The sequence below is a fragment of the Peromyscus leucopus genome, chromosome 2 (genome assembly GCF_004664715.2).
Source record: "Peromyscus leucopus breed LL Stock chromosome 2, UCI_PerLeu_2.1, whole genome shotgun sequence".
Classification (NCBI taxonomy): Eukaryota; Metazoa; Chordata; class Mammalia; order Rodentia; family Cricetidae; genus Peromyscus; species Peromyscus leucopus.
The window spans coordinates 36447772-36470250 of NC_051064.1; positions in this window are offsets into that span (position 1 = coordinate 36447772).

The window sequence follows — 22479 nt, forward strand, 5'->3', positions numbered from 1 at the left end:
TAAACTTCTATATGAAAGCAGTCAGACACCTGCATAAGACCCTTTCTTGAGATCTAGGAGATGAAAATATGTTTTGATTAAGCACATGTCCTCATTGAAAAGAATCTGTCTAGTATATAGACTCACTATCTACTCTTCAGTTTCTGGAAACACATACATGCAGCTATAATTGTGGGTATAATGTTTAAAAGGAAACCAAGAGTGGGTAATACTAGTTTAATTTTTAATGAATAAAAATAAAATGACAGAGTGAAATAAAGTTAACTTGATCTCTTTTCTTTTTTTTTTTTTTTTTTTTTTTGGTTTTTCGAGACAGGGTTTCTCTGTGTAGCTTTGCGCCTTTTCCTGGAACTCACTTGGTAGCCCAGGCTGGCCTCGAACTCACAGAGATCCACCTGGCTCTGCCTCCCGAGTGCTGGGATTAAAGGCGTGCGCCACCACCGCCCGGCCTTGATCTCTTTTCTATATAATAGCAATTCATAAGGATAAGATAACAAACAAAATCTTGCAAGCTATTTATAAAAAAAAAAGGCCCTCACCAAAAAGCAAATGAAAGTAGTTTGCCATACATGAGAGAATATGTTACCAAATAATATCAAATTTTAGCTGCTAAACACTAAAGTTTAGGTAAATGAAAAATGTAGAGTTCATATTTTTGATAATCTTTATACATGCATCAAGTGTGGTATATGTTTTAATCAAATACAGCTCTCCTTCCCTTCCCTGAAATTTCTCTCCATCTCCCCAGGACTTCCCCTCCCAACTTCATGTATTTATTTTCAAACTCACCGAGTTCGCTTAGTACTGTCTGTATGCATCTGAAGTAGGACCACTCGAGCAAGGTGGCATTCCAAGGAAAGAATCGATTGAACAAACCGACTCTCCTCCCAGCAGCCATCAACTACCAACACTTCCTCAGCAAGGGACACCTTGGACCTCTCCCCTATCCTTGTTTGGGACTTGTAGTGGCTTAATATTGTGCAGGTCTTATAAAAATAAAAAACAACTCTTCTAAAACAACATAAAACCTGCGAATTAAATACTAAAAGGACTAACTTGATAGAAATTAGTTTTAACTACTTAGAAAACAGTACATTAGGATGTAGAAAATATTCAGCAGTTAATAAAAATAATACTTTAATGAAAAAAATCAATGACACAAAAGACAGGAACTGTAATAGAAAGACAAAAAATGGTAAAACCTTATATGAAACCTGATCTGATACATAACATCAAATAAATCAAAACCAACTAAAATACAAAATTTTATCATCATATTGGCAAGACCTAATAATAACATGGGAAAGATCTAATAATTACATGTGAAAAGCTATGGTACATCAACAATATAGCATTATAATATGTTAATGAAATATGTCTTTATAAATTAGATAGGTGGATTTATAAGTATGCATATGGAACACAATGCGTATATAGATATGTATGCAGTGTCAATATATGATCATGTATCTTTATATAGCTTGTACTCTGTGATCTATTCCTGATATAGGGATGAAAAAAAGCAGGAGAGGGAATATTGAAAGAATGCAAAAAGAAGGCTCATGTGGTAGTCAATACAGATAGATTATCATTGTCAGGACCTAGAACAGTCCTAGAAGCAAAGAGCTGGGATTGCCTAGGAGACAGCAGCTAGATTAGGTTAATTGAGGTAGGATCCACCCTAAATGTGAGCAGGACCATCCCATACGTTACAGCCCCAGGGGAGGAGGCAAACTGAGCATCAGCAACTCTCTGCTTCATGACTTGATACAATGTGACCAGCTAACCTCATGCCTTCCTTGCCATGACTGATTATAACCCCAATATTGCTTTTCAATTTTACTGTTACAATAATGTATTGGCAGGGGTATACAACAACAGACAGGTAATAGAAATAACATGATAACATGACTATAAAACTGTCATTTCAAAACTATTTTTAGACTGCTCACATGAAAGAACAACCAAAGAAACAAAAGAAAATTTCCATTCTATCACAACTTATTTCATATGTAACATGCATTTGAAATATTTGAAAGAGAAGAACAAATTATTCCACATAAAATCTACACATTGGTTCTTGTTATAAAGAACCCACACACAAAAGGATTTAATAACAATTACCTTCATAAAAATCTAGCATTTCTGAAACTATTGTATGTACAATATGTATATATATATATATATATATATATATATATAGTATATATATGGCAAATATGTGTTTCTTGTGAAATAAAGAATCACCTTTAATAGTCTAGTGTATTCTACTAACAACTACTACTCCTTCTGACTTGAGAAATCCTCCTTACTTCTCATATGCATCATCAGGGCTCAAATGTCAATGTGGAACCTCCATTATTTTCTCCTGAGCTCCATAAATTTCAAACTTAACTTGTGACCTGACAGTTACAGTTGTGAAAGTTGCATGTGACAGAAACTCAACTAAGTGGAATTTTATAGTACATGACATGTTTCACTGAACATAGAGATAAAAGCAGCCTTGTATCTTAGGAAAAATGAAATGGAACATACCAACAGGAAATAGCAAACCTCCCTACTTACATTAGAGATTCGGTGTCACTTTCTTTCCTTCTAGGTTGTTGCTCTACATCGTCCCTGGGCTATACACTGGCTCAGGAAGTAACTCACATGTTCCTGATAATCCAGCTGCCTCAGTAGAGTGTAACTCCTCAACTTACAGATATTCAGAATTCTATACTGCTCAGTTGTATCCTACAGCAGTGATATGGTTGATAGTGGTGCTACAATATAAAGAACACTGGCAGACAAGATACAGACTAAGAAAAACATAGGGATGGATAATGCAAATAAGTGAATTCATAAATGCCTACTAAGATGTTTCTGTATTTCTCTTTGGATACAACATACAAGTCTTCTCAAGATAAATATGTTTTTATTTCTATAAAAAAAATATTAGTCATGTAGAGTTTCCTCATTCTTTCTCTGATGACAATTATTCTGGACTATACCTGTTAACTCTTTCTTCCCTGGCACATGATAAAACCAAAGACAAATGTGGTGATATTTTGTGTATAATCTAACAAATAAAGCTTGCTTGAAGATCAGAGGGCAAAGCCAGCTACTAGTTAGCCATAGAGGCCAGGCAGTGGTGACACACACCTGAGATCCGGATGTGCCGGCTCTCTTAGTACCTGGACCCTGGACGCTGGAGGTAGACCGAGCAGACTTCTCCAGAGAACACCGCTGGACTGCGACACACCTTTCCCAGACCCTGCAACCTACCTATCCCTTCACTTGTAAGTTATGCCACTAAATAAACTTCCCTTTTAACTATGTGAAGTGGCCTTAATAATTTCACCAATAACCTACTAATAATAATCTCACATAGGAAAGATCCATTTCCCTATGCAATTCCAGAACTCACATTGACTATTGAGATTAACCACAAAAAATTCCTAGAGGGTAGAATTTCCCCAAGCTGATAGTATCAATTCATATGTCCTCATATCCTCCTTGGCCTAGCCCCAATTGTAACAAAATTTATAGCTTCATTTATTTACCTGTATTTAAAGATGAATTTTTGAGTTGTATATATTCCTATTTTTATAACTAAAAAATTATAATATAATTTTAGTGATCAAAGGATACATGGTATATAGAAGTCAGAGGGGAAAAAACCTACTTGAAATTGTGTTTATCAAATATATGGAATTTAAGATTATATTTTATATTTTCACCTTAACCATTTTAAATATTATCTAAATATTTTTAAATGTTTATAATACTTCTAACCAAAAAACAGATAAAGGTATTATCAGTTAAAAAAAACAAAAACAAAAACAAAACCAAAATACTGGTTGGCCTCTGGCCTTGGTCTACCATTAGCTTCTAGGAGCCTGTCTTTCCAACATCGTCAAGTTCAACCTGAGTGCTGTTTCAACTTCCACCTTCCTCCCTAGCCATGACCTCATCTTAATGAGTATGGCTCTGGGCTCATCCTAGGTCTCACTGCTTCTAAACCTAAGTGCTCTAGCAAATTTTTATGTCCTGACTTTGTGCTTCTACCTGCTCCTGCCAGACCATATCCCAGACTTATCCTTCCTTCCTGACCCAGCTCCAGGCATGTTCTGGCAGGGAAGTGACCTGACAACCAGTTTCAGCATGCTTGACTGCAGGCTCTCTGCTTCAAAAATTATCATCATTATTTCCTACCAACATCGGACAAATCCATACATTTATCTTGTGAATAAGCTAGATTAAATATATTTCTTTCATTACACAGCACCAAATCCGATTTTCAAGGTGTTGTTTAAGGTATCTTATAAAGATCTCAAGAAATAATATTGTGACAAAACTGATATGCTCCCTCCTGTACAAAAACAGCCTTTCCCTCCCTTATAATGTCTGAAGAAGATACTTTTATATAAGATCTACACTCTGTTACATTATTTCAAATTAAGTGATGTTTCTAAGGATAAATAAATTTCATTTGTCAAAGTTACTGATAATAAAATTTACATCAATACAAATATCATAATACTGATAACTCTGACTTCCTTTTACTCTTTAAAGCGCCAAGTCTGCACGTGCATCTCTGGAAGTAACAAAACACCTCTGCATCATTCTACTGCCTTAGTCCCTACTGGGTCAGGATAACTAAGAGCTTTCAAGAGAAATGCCTCCTGGAATCCTTGGACTGAGGATGCATTCCACCATACATCTACTATGCCTGTATAGAGGGAGGAATGAGTGGCTTTAACTCTGTGTCCTCCTATTAGGCAAAGAAAATCTATATTTCCAAACAAGGTCTTAGTCAATCTGAGACTACTTGAAAACTAGTATGTACTTTATACAGTTTGGAGGGCATTTCATTCAACTAAGGGGAAAATGAAATGAGTTGGTGTCTCCAATTATAGCAATAGAAAGTGACATAATTTAACATTTAAATTCTGGTCAAAATGGACAAAATCAGAAAGTCTGATAGTGCTCTGCTGTTGGTACACCAGGAGCAAGAAGAGAGATGCCAAGTCCTGGCTGCTTTACATAGCTCATTTTACTAAAGCCTCTGGGGAAAGAGCTATTATCGCATTTTAAGAAAAATAACATGTATCAGCTAAAACAAGCATGGAATTTTAATCTCAGGCTCTTAGAAGAAAAATTCATGACCTTCCTAATACTGGGATTCTATAGCTACATAAAAAATATTTCTTATTCTGTTATTTTTGACCACATTTCTTGTTAATTAAACTTTTAATTATATGGCTTGTCAAGTCAGTCAACAAACATGAAGTGTTTGGTGAATGCTATCATAAGCTAGCTGACGGTCGAATTCCTCTGGCAAATACAACTCAGAAGGCCTTCCTTCCTATGGAAATAATGATCATTCCATCAGGACCCATTGTCTGTAAGCACTGTAATAAGAAATTAACACATGATGTTTTATTAATCTCTAAAATATTCTCCAAATCAGGAATTATATTACCCTTAGCAATCAGGGCCCATAGAATATATTTAGACAAAGAGAAATATTTATGTTAAGGGATTGGCTCAAAGGAGTGTGGGAAATGTTAAGTCATTCATAGGAGAAGATGGAAGGACCAAAATTCAGATAAGATTTCTATTTTACAGTCTTCAGGCAAATACTACATTTCCAGGATAGTTCAGTTTTCTGTTCTTATGGCTATGAACTAATTGAGAAGTCCACCATGCCCATCACCAACATTAATTGTATTTACTTAAAGTTACATTATGATAAATGTTAGCCACATTTGTAAACCAATAGTATTGAGACTAGTATTTTATCAAACATATGCTTACCATAGCCTAGCCCAGCTGACATGTATAATGAATTATCTCACTACCCTTTCTGCTTGCTTGATTGGGTGACCACAAAAGTAACTGACAACTCCCTATAGGTTATCTAATGGCAATACACCAGAAGCTTTAGTTTGTTCACTAAGGCCAGTACCTTAAGGTTGCCCTATGAATCAGATAACCAGACAAAACAACATCTAGTATATATTTGAGTAGTTTGACGGTAACTTTATGTTTCGTTGGAAGGTGTTTCTTTAGAAGACCTTTGCCCATGCTGTTGCAGAATGTAACAGAACAAGCATGGCTTTTCATATGTATACAAGGCAGGAATTAAGAAACTAAGTGACTTGCCCAGTTAGTTTGTATGAAAGGATTCCACTCTGGTTCTGTACTCTAAGTCGCTGAAAGTCTATCATTAGCTTTTAGACTCTAGACTGTATACTGGGACCTACCAATGGAAAGACTCTCCTTGTCTTAAGCAAGCCTAAATTTTAGTGAATAGAACTAGATTGAAAACAAATCAAACAGGCAAAACTCAAGGGCTAGATGACGGGAAATACTTCTTGAAGAACCATGTTTGTGACAACTGAAGTATGAAAAGGTGATGCGGGATATTTGCAGCACAAAATTAGGTGGCCATATTCTCACTGAGTGGCACATGATCAAGGCAATAAAATTATGAATGAATGAGCCTTGCAGAAATACTAAGAAAGAATGTGTATACAGAGTGTCTTAGGGCCGGGCAGTGGTGGCTCATTCCTTTAATCCCATCACTGTGAGTTGGTGGCCAGCCTGGTCTACAGAGCGAGATCCAGGACAGGCATCAAAACTACAAAGAGAAACCTTGTCTTGAAAAACCAAAAAAAAAAGAAAAAAAGAAAAGAAAGAAAGGAAGGAAGGAAGGAAGGAAGGAAGGAAGGATGGAAAGAAGGAAGGAAGGAAGGAAAGAAAGAAACAGAGTGTTTCAGGGTTTCTATTCCTACAATGAAACACCATGACCAAAAAGCAAGTTGAGCAGGAAAGAGATTTTTGGCTTCCACCTCCATGTCATTGTTAATCATCAAAGGCAGTCAGGACAGGAATTCAGAGTAGGAACCTGGAGGTGGAAGACATGGAGGGGTGCTATTTCCTGGCTTGCTCCCCATAGATTGTTCTGCTTACTTTCTTACAGAACCCAGGACAACCAGCCCAGGGATGGCATTACATACAATGGGCTGGGCCCACCTCCATCAATCAATAATTTAAAAAGTGTTCTACAGGCTTACCTCCAACCTGATGGCATGGAGGGATTTTCTTAATTGAGGTTCCTGCCTCTCAGACTTTAGCTTAAGTCACATTGATGTAACACTATCCAGACACAGAGAGAAACCCTGGGATAGAAGCTGCCTCATATGTTTAAGAATGTAAGTGAAAGCTTTACAATTCTGTATTTAATTGACCTAAGCTAACCTATTATTGCACCCATTTTCAGAAACTTTGCCATAAAATTCTACTGCTTGATAAATCTAAATAGAAAGTCAAATATGACCTATCTCAGGAAAACTATTATAAGCCTTTTATCATCATTTTCCACTCAAACATATGTATTGTATGAGTACCTCTTAGATGTCACCATAGGAAGGTATTCTTCACTCACTAAATGTGCTGCAAATTAACTGAACCGACTGGCAACTAAGCAAATAAAGCATTAATTTGACTTGGGTTTCTCTAAATTGTTCTCATTCTAGAGAATAATGTAAGCCTGTCAGTAGTTTATTTAAGATGTATTACGATTTCTAGAAAGCCACTGTTTAAAGAATCTTTGCAAAAATTGCCTTTCATAATGCAAAGTAAATTTACACAAAAATTTGCAGCATGAAATTATATCTGATGGTATCTCTATTATCAGAGTTTCTTATTTTGAGGTAGGACCTAAAATTACTAATCAATATCATTTGTTTCTTATTTTATGGGACTTATTATATGATGATCATATATATACAGTATATATCCAAGATTATCACAGTATTTACAAAACAATAATGGAAGGTCCCATAGCCCTTCTCTTTCAAGGTAAGTTGAGTCTAGGTAGTATGTTTTCCCAACAAAATTTGTGGTTGTTACATAAAAGACAGGGTAGTTACCAAGTAAATACTGTAGCTATAACAAAGTGATTGCTACTATGTATTCCATATAAATCCTCATTGCTCTTTTAAAGAATGCTCAATTTTTCCCACAGATAGAAGTACCTTTCCTATACATTTCATTTGCTATCATTTTCTCCTAAGAATCTGTAACAAATATATTCTCTGCTTTTTATGGTTTTAGTTCAAGGTCCAAACTCTACATTGGAAAACTGGTCTGCCAATGAAACAAAGCCAGTGAACTTCTTGTGTGGAAACATTCTTTCAAAGAGGTGCTTTAAAGCTACTTTAAAAAAAATGTGAAATTTTTAAAAGTATACTTTAAGATAGTTCTAAATTTCCAGAAGTAACTATGGAGGAGCTAGCTGCTTCCAGCACAATAATAATAAGCAGCAAAAAGAAAGTTTTAAAAATCCTATTGGTCCTGCAGCCTCCTGCCAGAGTCCCACACAATAACAGATACTTAGGACTAGAATGGCTCCATTGGAGCAACACTAATGCATTTGACACAGCTCCCACCCTGGCATTATGCAGAGGAGCCTGCACTTATCCCTTTGTAAATTGGAGACTCTTTTAACCGGGAATCCCAGGATGAAACAGAACCATTTTCCTCACGGCAAAACAAATCCTTCTCCAGTGAATTTTGTTATTGTTTATTGTTACACTGTTTTATCAGCACTAAACTGTATGAAAGCTTCAATTAGTTCTTGATGAATGATCCCATAAAAGCATGTAGTTTCATTTCCCCTGCCACCAGATATTTCACTGAGTGTTATTAAATGAAATATAATTGGGATAAGATTCAGGAACTTAAAGAGGCTGTGGTGCTCCCAGTTCAGCCTGAAATGGTTAGTCATCAGTGTGGCTCAATCACATCCGATGCACTATACATACAAATTTCCATCGCCTGGTCCTGGGAAGATCACAGAAGCACCACACACATTCTGATGCCCTTCACGAGGATGCAGGCTGTTGGTGAGGTACTAAGTTCAGTGCCAGGTCAAATAATTGTTCTCTCCACACAGGAGCAAAGAGCATCTCTATCCATCACACTACACAACAGCTTGCATCTACATTGTGTGCTACATAGCACCAGCTTACAGTTCCAGCCAGAGCAGAGACATTTCTTGTTTCTCCTTAGTATAAGAACTAATTTTTACCGACACATGAACAAAAGGCCAGTCTCTCTCTGCCTCCCTTGTCGCTAATGATAAGTAGAATGTGGTGTTTCTAAGAAAGCTGATTACAGGAAAATGAGCAGTTTGAGGACTTATTCAAAAAAATGTCTTTCTTATAGCCTCCAATGTATGCATGATTATTCTGAGGAGAATAAAAACTGAAATGACAGGGTTATTCTCATGTAGTCTGTTTTAGGGGGTTGATGGAAGAGAAGAGGACTGGACTTCAGACATCCAGGCTTTCCTTCTGACTTCCTTGTTGAGTATTTTTTGCTGACATCATAGGTTGCCTGTTTTCAGCACTTTAAACATAAGTTAACAGAACAAAGATCCTAGCCCTCAAATAAGTTCTAGACCAATTTCAGCAATTCACAACCTACATTTTGAGCAGGAGTTTATGAAGTGTTGTCCATGGATAATTTAGATACCAGCGTTAACATTGCTGTCACAACACTGAAAAGTCACTTCTTCATTTCTCAATGTTCACAGCTACATTGATAGCAAGATAAAAGGTTATGCAAACTTCTGCCACTTAGCTCCAGACTCTTGTTAGTGGTCATTTCATGTCTGTCTGTCTTTCTTTCTTTCTTTCTTTCTTTCTTTCTTTCTTTCTTTCTTTCTTTCTTTCTTTCTTTCTTCCTTCCTTCCTTCCTTCTTTCCTTTCTTTCTTCTTTCCTTTCTCTCTCTCTCTCTCTCTCTCTCTCTCTCTCTCTCTCTCTCTCTCTCTCTCTCTCTCTCTCTCTCTCTCTCTCTCTCTCTCTCTTTCTTTCTGTCTGTATACCTCAATAGAATCACTATCAAAAAATGAAAAAAATGAATAGTTCAATGACTTCAGAGATTTCCCTTTAGCGTGTATTTGTGAGACAGGGAAAATGACAGGGCACTTTGACTAACCATGTGAAGATACAGACAGTCCAGAAAACAGTTGCTGTTTTTCCTCTGGTGTGATGGTTCTTGAATGGGCATGGCACACTTGTACAGCCTGAAAACCTGCCTGACCAAAACAGTCTTTGACAGACTGTGCTAATATGTTAGGAATGACCAGAAATCTGGAAATTCGGCTGTGGGCCTTTGGCATGTATTTTATGAAAGGATTGGACTGGCTGTCAATGAAAACAACTGACAGCACTTGATTCCAGTGAAATGCACTTTCATGGAACTTAAGATTGTTTTCAGATGGAATTGTTGCTGACATCAGTAAATGTGGTCATTATTCCAAAACTCTGAAAAACTCAGTGAAACAGTGTTGTCCAAATGACCAGTGTCCAATGTTAAAAATCATGCACAGATGAAGTATTCATTTTAGGTACACAAAAATTGCTGGGTATGGCAATACATGCCAACAGTCCAAGCACTTGGGAAGCTGAAGCAGGAGAATCTTGAATTCAAGGACAGCCTAGACTATACAGCAAGAGAAAGTGGGAGAAACCAGAGCACCTCTCCAACTCTCCCTCCCTCCCTTACTCTCTCTCTCTCCCCTTCCTCTCCTTTATACCATCCCCTCTCACTCTTTCTCCCACACACAAAATAAATAAATAAATAAAATGATCATTGTAAGCTAGTGGATTATAATGTAAGAAAGTATGAGCATTTTTTTTGCTCTGCTATCAATTTTTATATTGTAACCTTAATTTTTTTTAGGTTTTTGTGCAGTGCCAAAAAGAAGAAAACAGCCACCCAGAATGCACAGGGCCTACACAGGTTCAGATAGATGGAGTCACAGCACTGAAAAGGAGAACTGGATGTGGCTTCTATCCTTAACCAAAAAGCGATCTGCAATTGATAGATAGCCACTTCCAAAACAAAACTTGTTTTGTTTTGTTTTTTTTTTCAATTGGAATCTCACTGATTATATTAAACCCACATCAGGGTAAGCCCCTTGCTTATTAGCAGCTGGCCAAAAAACAATGTACTCCATGGTACTTTTGTAGATTTTTTTTTTTACTCAAATTGTTTTCTTTGAACATTTTTTTGTCTTATTGGTTTTTTGCTTATATATTTTGATTTATGTTTTTGTGTGTATGTTTCTTGTTTTTATTTGTCCATTTGTTTCTGGTTTGTTTGTTTGACTTTTAATAAAACAAAAAGAAAAAGCTCTGAGGCAGTTGGTGTTGGGGAGGTAGGAAGGATCTGAGAAGGGTTGGGAGAGAGGAAAAGCATGATCAGAATATATTATATGGAAATTTTCTTTTCAATAAAGCAAGCAAACAAACAAAAAACCCAGTAGCTACATTGTCTGTAATGACAACTGCTTATGTGAGGCTGAAGCCCAAGTATTTCAATCATAAAGCATTGTAGCATACACAATGAATTCACACATAAAGGAATTGACCATTAGTCATTATTTTTAGATATTAAAAGATCTCAAAAGCATTAAACATTCTATTTCTTTGTTTAGTTATTTTAATAAAATACAGAATCCATTTTAGCATGCAATAGCTTTATTACTGTTATTCTAAAATATGTTTTTTCTAAAATGTTTGATTATTTCTGCTGCAATTTTTATATACAAATAATATCACCCAAAAATAGATGTAAAATCCACCAAACCAAAGTAAAGAGACCAGAAAACTCAAGAAGCAGAGGTCTAGTTCATAGCCTTTTTAGTTGATGATTAGGCATCACTCCTGACACTGAGTAAAATATAATTCTAATGGTGGGTCTATTGTTTTGAAGCAAAAAAAACAAGATTCTCCTGCCTGATTATTTAAATTCTATGGGACTTACAGCACCATTATTGAATTAACCTTAAATTCTTCAAAAAGCTACAAAGACTCAATAGCAAAATAAATATCTTAGTTTACATTTGTGGCATATGATCAAAAAAGACAGAAGACAGATTCCTTTTATTTGAAATGAGAAAAGTAAAGTTCAAAAGCATGTAGGTTTTGACAGTGCAATTAAGCCAGCACAGGGGATCCTATAGAACAGAAATAAGTGTCCCCAGCTAGAATTCTAAATGCTGTAACTATTATTTTCCTCAATATTAAGAATCAGGCTAGTTCTTGCAACCTTTCTTGAAGCAAAAATTAAAAATACACTTATGATTCCTGATTCTTACATGATTTTATGCAATACAAAAGTATTTTCCAGGACATCAATTTTTGACAAGTCTGTTAAACTATTTATATTAACTGTTAAAGTATCAATTAAAATTATGATTCACACATTATCACAACTTTAATACTTATGCATTAATAAAAAAGTAGCTGGATATATATCTCATGGATATCCTGGGACCTAAGGAAATGAGCATGAAAACAACAGCAAAAAAATACCTACCATACAATAGCTTCTTACACATGTTGGTTTTACTTGATGCACTCTTTTCTCAAGTCCAAGACTATTTATGATGGAACAGCAGCTACAATCTATAGCAGTTCCCAAAAACTCTGCCTATATACTCTCTAACATCCGCAAGGAAGGGAAACTGATGTCTGGCCTCAGTTCCCATCATAGCATAGCCACTGTGGTGACATCAAGGCTATGCTTCCCACAGACAGCATTCCTTTTTTACAAATGAAATTTCAAAGATTATACCAAAAGGTGTTGAGAACTCAGAAAGTCTTTTTTTCCTCAAAGTTGTAGAACAGAAAGATGATAGCATATGACATTTTAGGAGTAGGAAAAGAGGGACCTTTGTGCAATGGTTTCAGCTGATTATAAAGAAGATGTGGAATAGGATGTAGGAAATGAGAATGTCAGTCATTCTCTAAACTTTGTAACCACAGTGTCCATTGCAAGATTAAAATCTACTCTGTTTTCTGCACTTAAGGCAGGACAAACATAAGGAGATATAAGGAGATCAGAGGACAAACTCAGGCATCGGTCATCAACTTCTACCTTGCTTGAGACAGTTTCCTTGTTGCTGTCTGCCTCTGAGCATACCAGCACAGCTAGCCCTCAAGTTGCCACCAAATTATCCTGTCTCTACCTCCCATCTAGCCATAGGAGCACTAAGATTTTATAGATGCAAATCGAATTAACACAACCAACTTCTTTATCCTGATATTCATAATCTTAAAATTAATACCTTCTGAATAAACTATCCAAATAACTTAAGAAGTAGAATATCATAGGAAGGATGTTCAACTACACTGTGACCAATGTCTAAACTATATGCATAATTTAAAAGGAAAAATAAAGACTTCTGTAGTGGGTAGCTGTTCCAGCTTTGACCTGGAAGTACTACCCTCATTGAGACTTCCAGTAACTGTCACGCCTACAAGGAAGGGCTGACACAGGAGCCCTTAAACCCGAGATCCAGATATGCCAGCTCTCTTGGTTCCTGGATCCTGAACGCTGGAGGTAGACCTAGCAGAGTTTTCCAGAGAACACCACTGGACTGCCCTACACCTTTCCCAGACCCTGTAACCTATTTCTTTACTTGTAAGTTACCCCACAAAATAAATCTCCCTTTTAACTATGTGGAGTTACCTTAACACTACAACCAATAGACTTCCATATTTTAACTTAATATCTATATATTTCAGCAGCTTTTCTTAAACACCCGATTAATATGTACTTATCACATTAAGTTTCACCTAATCTCACAACTTATCCAAATTTGGACTTTTGCCAAAAAGTATATATTGTCTTGTAACATACAAATATGAAAGAGAAAATAGTGTCAACTACATAATTGATAAAGATGATAGGTGTGGTGATGATGGATGAGCACTCATCACTTTTCACAGAATATCACACAATGTTGCCATCAAGTAAATGAATCAGATGAACATTTTCCCTAAATAAAAGAGCATAGCAATCAAGATGACTAACTTTTTGTCAAAGAATGTGTTCTTCTAGTTGCTATACATCGATGCTAAATCATACATAATAGGGACTGAGGCAGCTGGATAATGAAATTCCTTAGAATTCTGTTCACCATTTTTTAATTACTTCTTCCAGATCTTTGTATTAAATTAAGGAATATAAATACTAAGCTTTTGGTGCCATTTTTTTATATTAAGGCTTTTGAAACTGATAATTAGTCTTTCTAACATTTTGTTATCATTTAAAATAGTACAAGCGAAATGTAAACACTTCAAAAGCAGATTGGACATGAAGATAGAAAGTCTATCTAGAGACACTATAAAAATCTTAATACGAAGGCCAGCAAGTTATTTATATATACATATTAGCAAATTATTATACTGTTTATATGGTGAGACAAAGGATCTGGAATAGCCAGCAAGACTTTGAAGTACAAGCACAAAAGACTAAAACTGCCCTACTTCAAAGCATACAATAAAGCTTTCATAATTCAAAGACATATGATGGGGAAATGTGTAGATATACAGATCACATAACAGACTTAGGGAATATGTTTTTCAAAAGCATACAAAGTACACCCATAGGAAATACACTGATACTCTTAAAAACTCAAAAGTGAGAAAATAAACAACTTGATTAAAAACAGAGAAAAGACTGTATAATATATCAATGGAGTTATAGAGATGCCAAACACACAGCTTAAAGGGTGATTCAAGGATTTAGAGTGTATCTCAGAAGTAGAGCACTTATCATTGGTCTAGTATGCGCTGGATTTTATCCCCAGTTCCTGAAAAAAAGAACTAAACCTGTCTTCATAGAAATGCAAATTAAGATAAAAAGGAGATTTGTAACATACCTATTACAATGGCCAATACTTACAAAATGGAAACCACCAAATATTAATAATAATAGGGAGATTAGAAGTTTTCATCCATTGATGATTTCAAAGCAGAAAGCATAGTCATTTTGCAATATAGTTTGAAATTTCTTACAAAACTTAGCCATATCATCACCTTGTGATTCACTAATTATTCTCCAAGAAGCTTAAACATTGTAAACGAACAACAACAACAAAAAAAAAAAAAAACAACCTTGAACACAAAGTTCAGAGCACCTTTATATTCATAATTCAATAGAAAACCAAAAATCCTTTAGTGGACAATTAAGTATAAACTATTACTGCTTATCCAGACAGTGGGATTTTTCTCTGTGCTAAAATATATGAGCCACAAAGCTAGAGAAATGCATAGAAGAACCTTGGTTGTATATGGCTAAGTGAATACTCCAATATAAAAACTGCACTGCACATATTGATTGAATTAAACTTTTTGACAAATTAGAAAACAAAAAAAACAAAACAAACAACGAAACAGCTTTGGAGAGCATGAAAGATTCATGGTTGCCAGGGGATTGGATGATGATAGTTATGGTAGGTAGAAAAAAGGATTTTATACAAGTCATTCTATCTTTTTCCCCCAACTCATAGAATATATAACATGGGCTTATGGTGAAAAACATATATCAATGAAGGGTCATCAATTTTACAAAATGGGGATTTCTTAAATCTGGTGGGGGATTCAGATAATGAGGAAGATTATGCATTTGTAGAGGCAAGGGTATAAAAAGAAATCTCCCAATTTCCATTAAATTTTGCTAGGATCCCAAAACTGCTCTAAAAAAAAATACAGTCTATCAAAAACAAGTAGATTATATACCATCTGCATAACACGTTAAAATTAAAATCCAAGGACTGGGTCCTAGAAGCCGTATTTGTGAAGCTTTAGGAGTTTTCCTTCAGAATTCTTCGAATGCTGTGGGGCTCCTACTTTAAAGGGCCTCATTTTGCTGAGGGGTGGCATGTTTCCCACTTTGAAGATCTGACATGTTTAATGGTCCTGTCTTTGAAGCAATGTGTGTCTGTGGGATTCCCTCATGAGCAGGTTTCCTGTTCAGGGAGAAACTGATCCTCTGTTGAAGTTATTTACCAGATTATAGTTTCAACCCTGGAGACAGTCTAATCCCTGATATGGTTATCATCTTTTTGAAAATATTAATATGTTTGGAAAAGGTTCTACTTCTGAAGAAATTCTTCTTGCCAGAAGGAGACTATCTTTAAATTTTTAGTGGGTTGTTGTTTTCAAGAATATTATATAGTATAGAATGACTTCACAGGGAAAACATTAAAGTAAGAGGTAATGTATTATAATTATCATCTCCTTATAGAATTCTTTGGAAATTAGAATAAAGCTAGCATCTTTCAAATATGTGACTTAAAGTATGTAGCAGATTTTTTCATTTATTGAATAAAACTAAAATATGAAACAGCTTATGTGACTTAGAATTTTATATATATGTCAACTTTCATGTTCAAAGTTGTAAAAGATACTATGTGTACCATAATGAATGTTAGATCTTTGTAATTTTCTGTGGATAAGGACAATGAGCACCTTTTAAACTGCCCCATGATTCCATGGATATACAATGCTGCATTAATACAAATGTCCCTAATTAGGGAAAGTATTTAATATGTGAATAAAGGAGGTTGAAAGGAATGCAAAGGATTATAATTAGAAGTATTTCAATAATTTTTCACAGAGGAAAGAACCATGGAAGAAGAAAGGAACAATCAAGGAAGTCTCACATATTGTTTTTCCATCACAAAGAATATGAAACACAGAGAGGAAAGTGTTGCCTGATGGAGCTAGTTTTACTAAAGGTGTGCACTTAAATACAAGTCTGAATAAGTATTCTTCTTCCTTGTTTTTCTAATTTCCACACATTTTTCTTTAAGACTCATTTGAAAACATTTTAGTGAGAAATATTTTAAGACTCATCTTAGGTGCAGTTACATTTAAAATTTGTGAAATCCCAAGCAGCCTGAGTAGTAAAATGTTCTATCATTCAGTGGCTGTCCTGATGGCAGATTAACTTAATGAAGGGATTGGCCCTGGACTGCTTAGCAGTTTAGTTCATTCCATCTGATCACTTTCCACACTCCTGTTAAGTCACAGCCTTGAGCACACCTCACCTCCATCTGTCATTGTTCATTTGATTCCCTCTCCTAAAACAACCAAACTCAACCTTAGCCTCAAGTACCAAACCATATTCTGTTTCTATAAAGCCACCTATGAAATCAGAGCCTACCTGATCTCTGCATTCACACAACTTCAACTGTAGATCATCTCCTATATTGCTCTGACAAGACACATTGTCTCTCATCACAATTCTTAGATTTTTAAATGCCTTGAAGGAATAGTTGGAACATTTTATAAAGCTTTGTATTTTTCCAAATGTCTCCACATAGTAATTTTTCTGTGTTAGTAAGATAATTGCATCATTTTTAGAGAAAAATTAGTACCATGTATTTTTAGAATTATTTATACTGCTTTTAATATAAAAATCGTTTTATTGCCATGAACTCACAAATGCCATACATCTAGATTAATTCAACCACTCAAACATATCACTGCCTTTATATAAAACTGTATTGCATAGAACATTATTTTATATAATATTTAAATATGTGAAAATATGAGATATCTATAAATTATTATTATTTTAAATGTTACATTTATGTTATTTTATAAACTTCTGCATGAAACCAGAAGATCTCAATTGTAGAAAGTATTAAGCACTAACTCAGTTATTTATATGACTTTGCATCTTTAGTTTAACATTAAACACAGAGAGAATCCTTGTTTATATAATATTTTGGACAAGTGAATTAGTGACATTTAAATGGTGTATTGACCCTCCAAGAGAATCAAATATTTCAGTTAATCATTGTCTTAACAATTTTAACAAAGTTTTGTTGATGAGTCAAGCTTTACTTTTCCTTTCAAAAGAATGTTCATATTGTTGTTATTACATTCCATCAAATGGTCATCTCAGATGTCTAATGTCTATTGCTAGATATTAGAATGTGAATAACTATTTCACTGTGTACTTATTAATGTATTTTCTATTTTAATAAATAATCCTTGCAGCTAAACCTACTTATGATCTTTATTTAACTAAATAAGATTAGGCTGACAAAGAGGCCTTTCCTAGCCCATATTTTAAATTCTGTAACTGTTTATGAATTCAGATATCACTACTTCCCTCCATTTAGTTAAGTGGGGAATTTTTAAAAAATTCATATAAAATCATGACTTAATAAAGAATAAAAAAATTCAAATCCATGCACTAAAGTATTATGATAGAACTTAGTATTTAATCTGATTTTACAAAAAGTCTTCCACAATTATTTACTATTTTTAAGTTATCAGTTTAATGAAAATATAGACTAACGTTCTTATAGAAAAAATTGCCTCCATAGAAAAATTGCCTCATTAGCAATATATATGTAGAAAGTAGCTCATGATTGCTCAATACATACACACACACACACATATACACAAAATGAATTGAAAGAAGATTGTAAGTGTCTATAAACTAATAGTCATAATTCAGTTTTTAGTGGCATTTATTTAGTGATTAAAATAAATTTAACTAGTAAAAAATGAAATGAATAGATAAATATAGAAAAATTATTATGTTACCGTAACTCTACATTCTAAAATTATTTAAGGGGCATCAAGATCATGATGGGAAAACCTATAGAGACAACTAAACCAAACTAATGAGAACTCATGAAATTTAGATCAACACCTGTGGAGCCTACACAGGACTGGACTAGGCCCTCTGCATAAGCAAGACAGTTGTGTAGTTTGATCTGCTTAAGGGACCCCTGGCCGTAGGATCAGGATCCATCTCTGGTGCATAAGCTGGCTTTTTGGAGCCTACCACCTATGGTGGGACACTTTGCACAGCCTTGAGGCAGGGGGAAGGGCTTGGACCTGCCTCTATTGAATGTATCAAGCTGTGGTGGTAATCTAATTATACTGAAATGTGATTTTGATTGTATGTTAATAAATAAAGTTGCCCGGGGGTCAGAGCTATTAGAGCCATAGCAAGAGTGTGGCGGTGGTGGCACACGCCTTTAATCCTAGCATTCCAGAGATAGAAATCCCTCTGGATCTCTGTGAGTTCAAGGCCACATTGGAAATAGCCAAGCATGGTGGTGACACACTCCTTTAATCCCAGAAAACCAGCCTTTAATCCCAGGGAGTGGTGATAGAAAGCAAAAAGATATATAAGGCGTGAGGACCAGAAACTAGAAGCATTTGGCTGGTTAAGCTTTCAGGCTTTGGAGCAACACAGTTCAGCTGAGAGCTATTGGGATGAGGACACAGAAGCTTCCAGTCTGAGGAAACAAGACCAGCTGAGGAACTGGTGAGGTGAGATAGCTGTGGCTTGTTCTATCTCTTTAAATAGACGAACAGACAGGAAATAGGGCTCTCATTCGGGAGGCTGGGACACCGCAGGCGGAAGGGTGAGATTTTGGCTCTGAGCTCTGACCTCTCGGTTTTCTCTTTTGCATTGTTTCTGTGTTTTTTATTTAATAAGACGGTTGGTTACATCAATATCAAGCTCTGCTGATTCCTTATGGGAGACCTTACCTTCTTGTAGGAGGAAATGGGAGATGGGTTGGAAGGAAGACTGGAGGGGTGGAAGGAGGGAAGGGGGGATCTGTGACTGGTATGTAAAATGAATAAAAAATTCTTAATAAAAAATAAAATTACTTTAAGCAGGGAATTTTTTCCTTTTTTTTAAAATTATCATTATTATTTTCTCATACATTACATCCCAACTACAATTTCCCCTCCCTCCTCTTTCCCCCAGATCTATACACCCCCAGTTTCCCCTCAGAAAATAGCATGCCTTCCAGGAATATCAACCAAACACTTATTGTAGCATTTTTACACTACAATAAGACCAGATATATACCATCACATCAAGGCTGGATGAGGTAACCCAATAGGAAGAAAAAGGCTACAAAGCATGGATTCTTTAAGAAATTGTAAATCCTCTCCCTGAAAGGTTCAAAGGTCTTACAGGAAGTGGACTTGGAAAGATTGTAAGAGCCAAAGGTGGCGAATCACTACAAGGAAACTCTTTTCTGGACACAATAGGTTAGTTGCGTGTATGAATGCCTAGGGATTATAGTAGCACGAACAAAGCATGTATAAGGTCAAACCGAATAAAATCCTGAATGGTGAATGGAGGGTGAGCATCAAATCTTACCACAGCTGAGGAGCTATGAGCATCTGAAAGCTGCTGAAAAGGAGATTGCTAGTTTTTTCCTAATGATGTGACCCATCATAGGTCAGCCACAATATTGAGTAGGGTCCATTCTGAAGAGTAGGTGGGCAACACATACACACACAATCACATACACACATATACACATACACACACACATAAACACATACACACAAAAAGAATAGGGAGGAAGAGGGGGAGGAAGAAGAGAGGAAGGAGAAGAGCACAAAGAAGAAGAAGAGAAAGTAGAATACTAAAACATAGGTTTGTAGGAAGGTGAGTAAACTTTTGAGGATGTAAATCTCATCTTCCCACCTTCTAAGAAAAGTACTTCAGTGATTTCCCATATCTCAGTTTTAAGGATGCTGACGAATATGGCCTGAGATTCTACATAATCAAATATCCACTCCCATAACATTATCTCACAAAACCCAAGATCTTTTCTGCCCTCTAGACATACTTGCTCTTTCAGTTCTCCAACTCATTTCTCCACTCTCTTCCTCTCAGTGCCAATATTTGGATTTCAAGACTCCCTAGATTTGAATTTTAAGTCATTTTTTAAAGAAATACATGGTTTCTAAACTTTTAATTTTATATTACATTTTTATTATTTAAAACAATTTTTAAATTTAAATGTATTTTGATCATTTTCTTTACCTCCCCTAAATCCTTCCAGATACTCTTCTGCTCCCTACCTACCTAACTTTAAGTTCTTTCTCAAAATCAAACAAAAAACAAAAACATCAACAAACCTACCAAAACAAGAAAAAAACAAACAAACAAACAAACAAGCTACGCCCCCCCCACACAAAAAATCTTTCCAAACTATAACCAAATGAAAGAACACACACACACACACACACACACACACAAATAAAATAAAATGTGGCATCCATTATATATATTGGTCAACTACTCCTGAACATCAGCCCTATGCTCCTATCCTAGAGTACTTTATATACTCAGTCTCTCTTGGAGAAAACTGATTTTTCCTCTCCCATCAGGTTTAAGTGGGAGTTCATTTGTTAACTTTTATTCTAGTGGCAAGGTTTTCATTCATTCACTAGTTTATTAAGTATAACAAAATAAAATATAAGACAAAACAAAAGCTATGACTTCGAAGTTGGCAAGAAAAATGAACAGAAGAAAAAGAGCCCAAGAGAAGGCACAATGGGAGAACAATTTGTTCATTCACTCAGGAATCCTGTTGTGAGAATTTTGACCTCATACATTTTCTTAGCCTTGAAGTGTAATCATTTTTTAGTTACAACCTTCCATAGTTGGTTATTTTTACTCTTTACTCTTAGCTCCTTGGGGGCACAACCACCCAGCTCCCAAATAAATACAGAGTCTTATTCTTTCTTATTAATGCCTGGCCTTACCTTAGCTTGTTTCCTGCCAGCTTTTCTTAAATTATTCTGTCAAATTTTGTTTTTTGTTTTTTTTTTTGGGGGGGGGGCATTTCATCTTTCTCTATTTCTGTGTGTGTTTCTTTATTTCTTACTACATGGCTTGCTGTGTGGTTGGGTGGCTGGCCCCTGGAATTCTCCTCCTTATCTTGCTTCTCAATCATCCTTCCCAGATTTCTCCTCCAATTTATTCTCTCTACCTGCCAGTCCAGCCTATTGTTTCTCCTGATTAGCTAATGGCCATTCAGCTCTTCATTAGAACAACCAGGTGTTTTAGACAGGCAAAGTAACACAGCTTCACAGAGTTAAACAAATGCAACATAAAATAATGCAACACATCTTTGCATCATTAAACAAATATTCCACAGCATAAATGAATGTAACACATCTGCAACTAATATTCTACAACATTCTTCTAACTATAAGGCACCTAACCATAGCATGCGTTCAGTAAGTGTTTAATGAATGAAAGCAAAGGCCTAGAAAGAAGGGTTAGAATGGAAGTGAATGAACAGTAAAGGCAGAGGAGGATAGGAAGAGTGGGTATGTGAGGAGAGAGAATGGAGTGGAAGAAAGGGAGAGGAAGAATAGAAGAGGGGAAAGGTAGGGCGGGGGAAAAAAGAAGAGGGGAAAGGTAATAAGGGGAAAGAAAAGAAAATGAATTTGCTATTTCCAATTTTCTTCAATTTATAATTTCTCTGCAAACAAAGGGTACTTTGACTTGAGTAAGCATTTTACTAAGTCTATTAAGAAAAATAAGTATCAAGATAAGATGAGTATTATTCTGACACAATAAGGAGAAATGAAACATCTCAAATGTGTTAGAAATTAATTCCATCTATGGACCTAAAACAGATCATAACATGAAAAGACAGAGAGAGCATACTAGGTACAGCATATTGGAATAGCCACTGCTTTCAGTTGGTTGTGAGACAGAAAGAGAAATAAATGTGGAGATAGGGCAAAGCTGTTGAAATGATGTTTCTCCACTAGAAGGAATCATTTCAACAGATGAGATAATAACAGAGTATCATTCACCAAGCACATGTG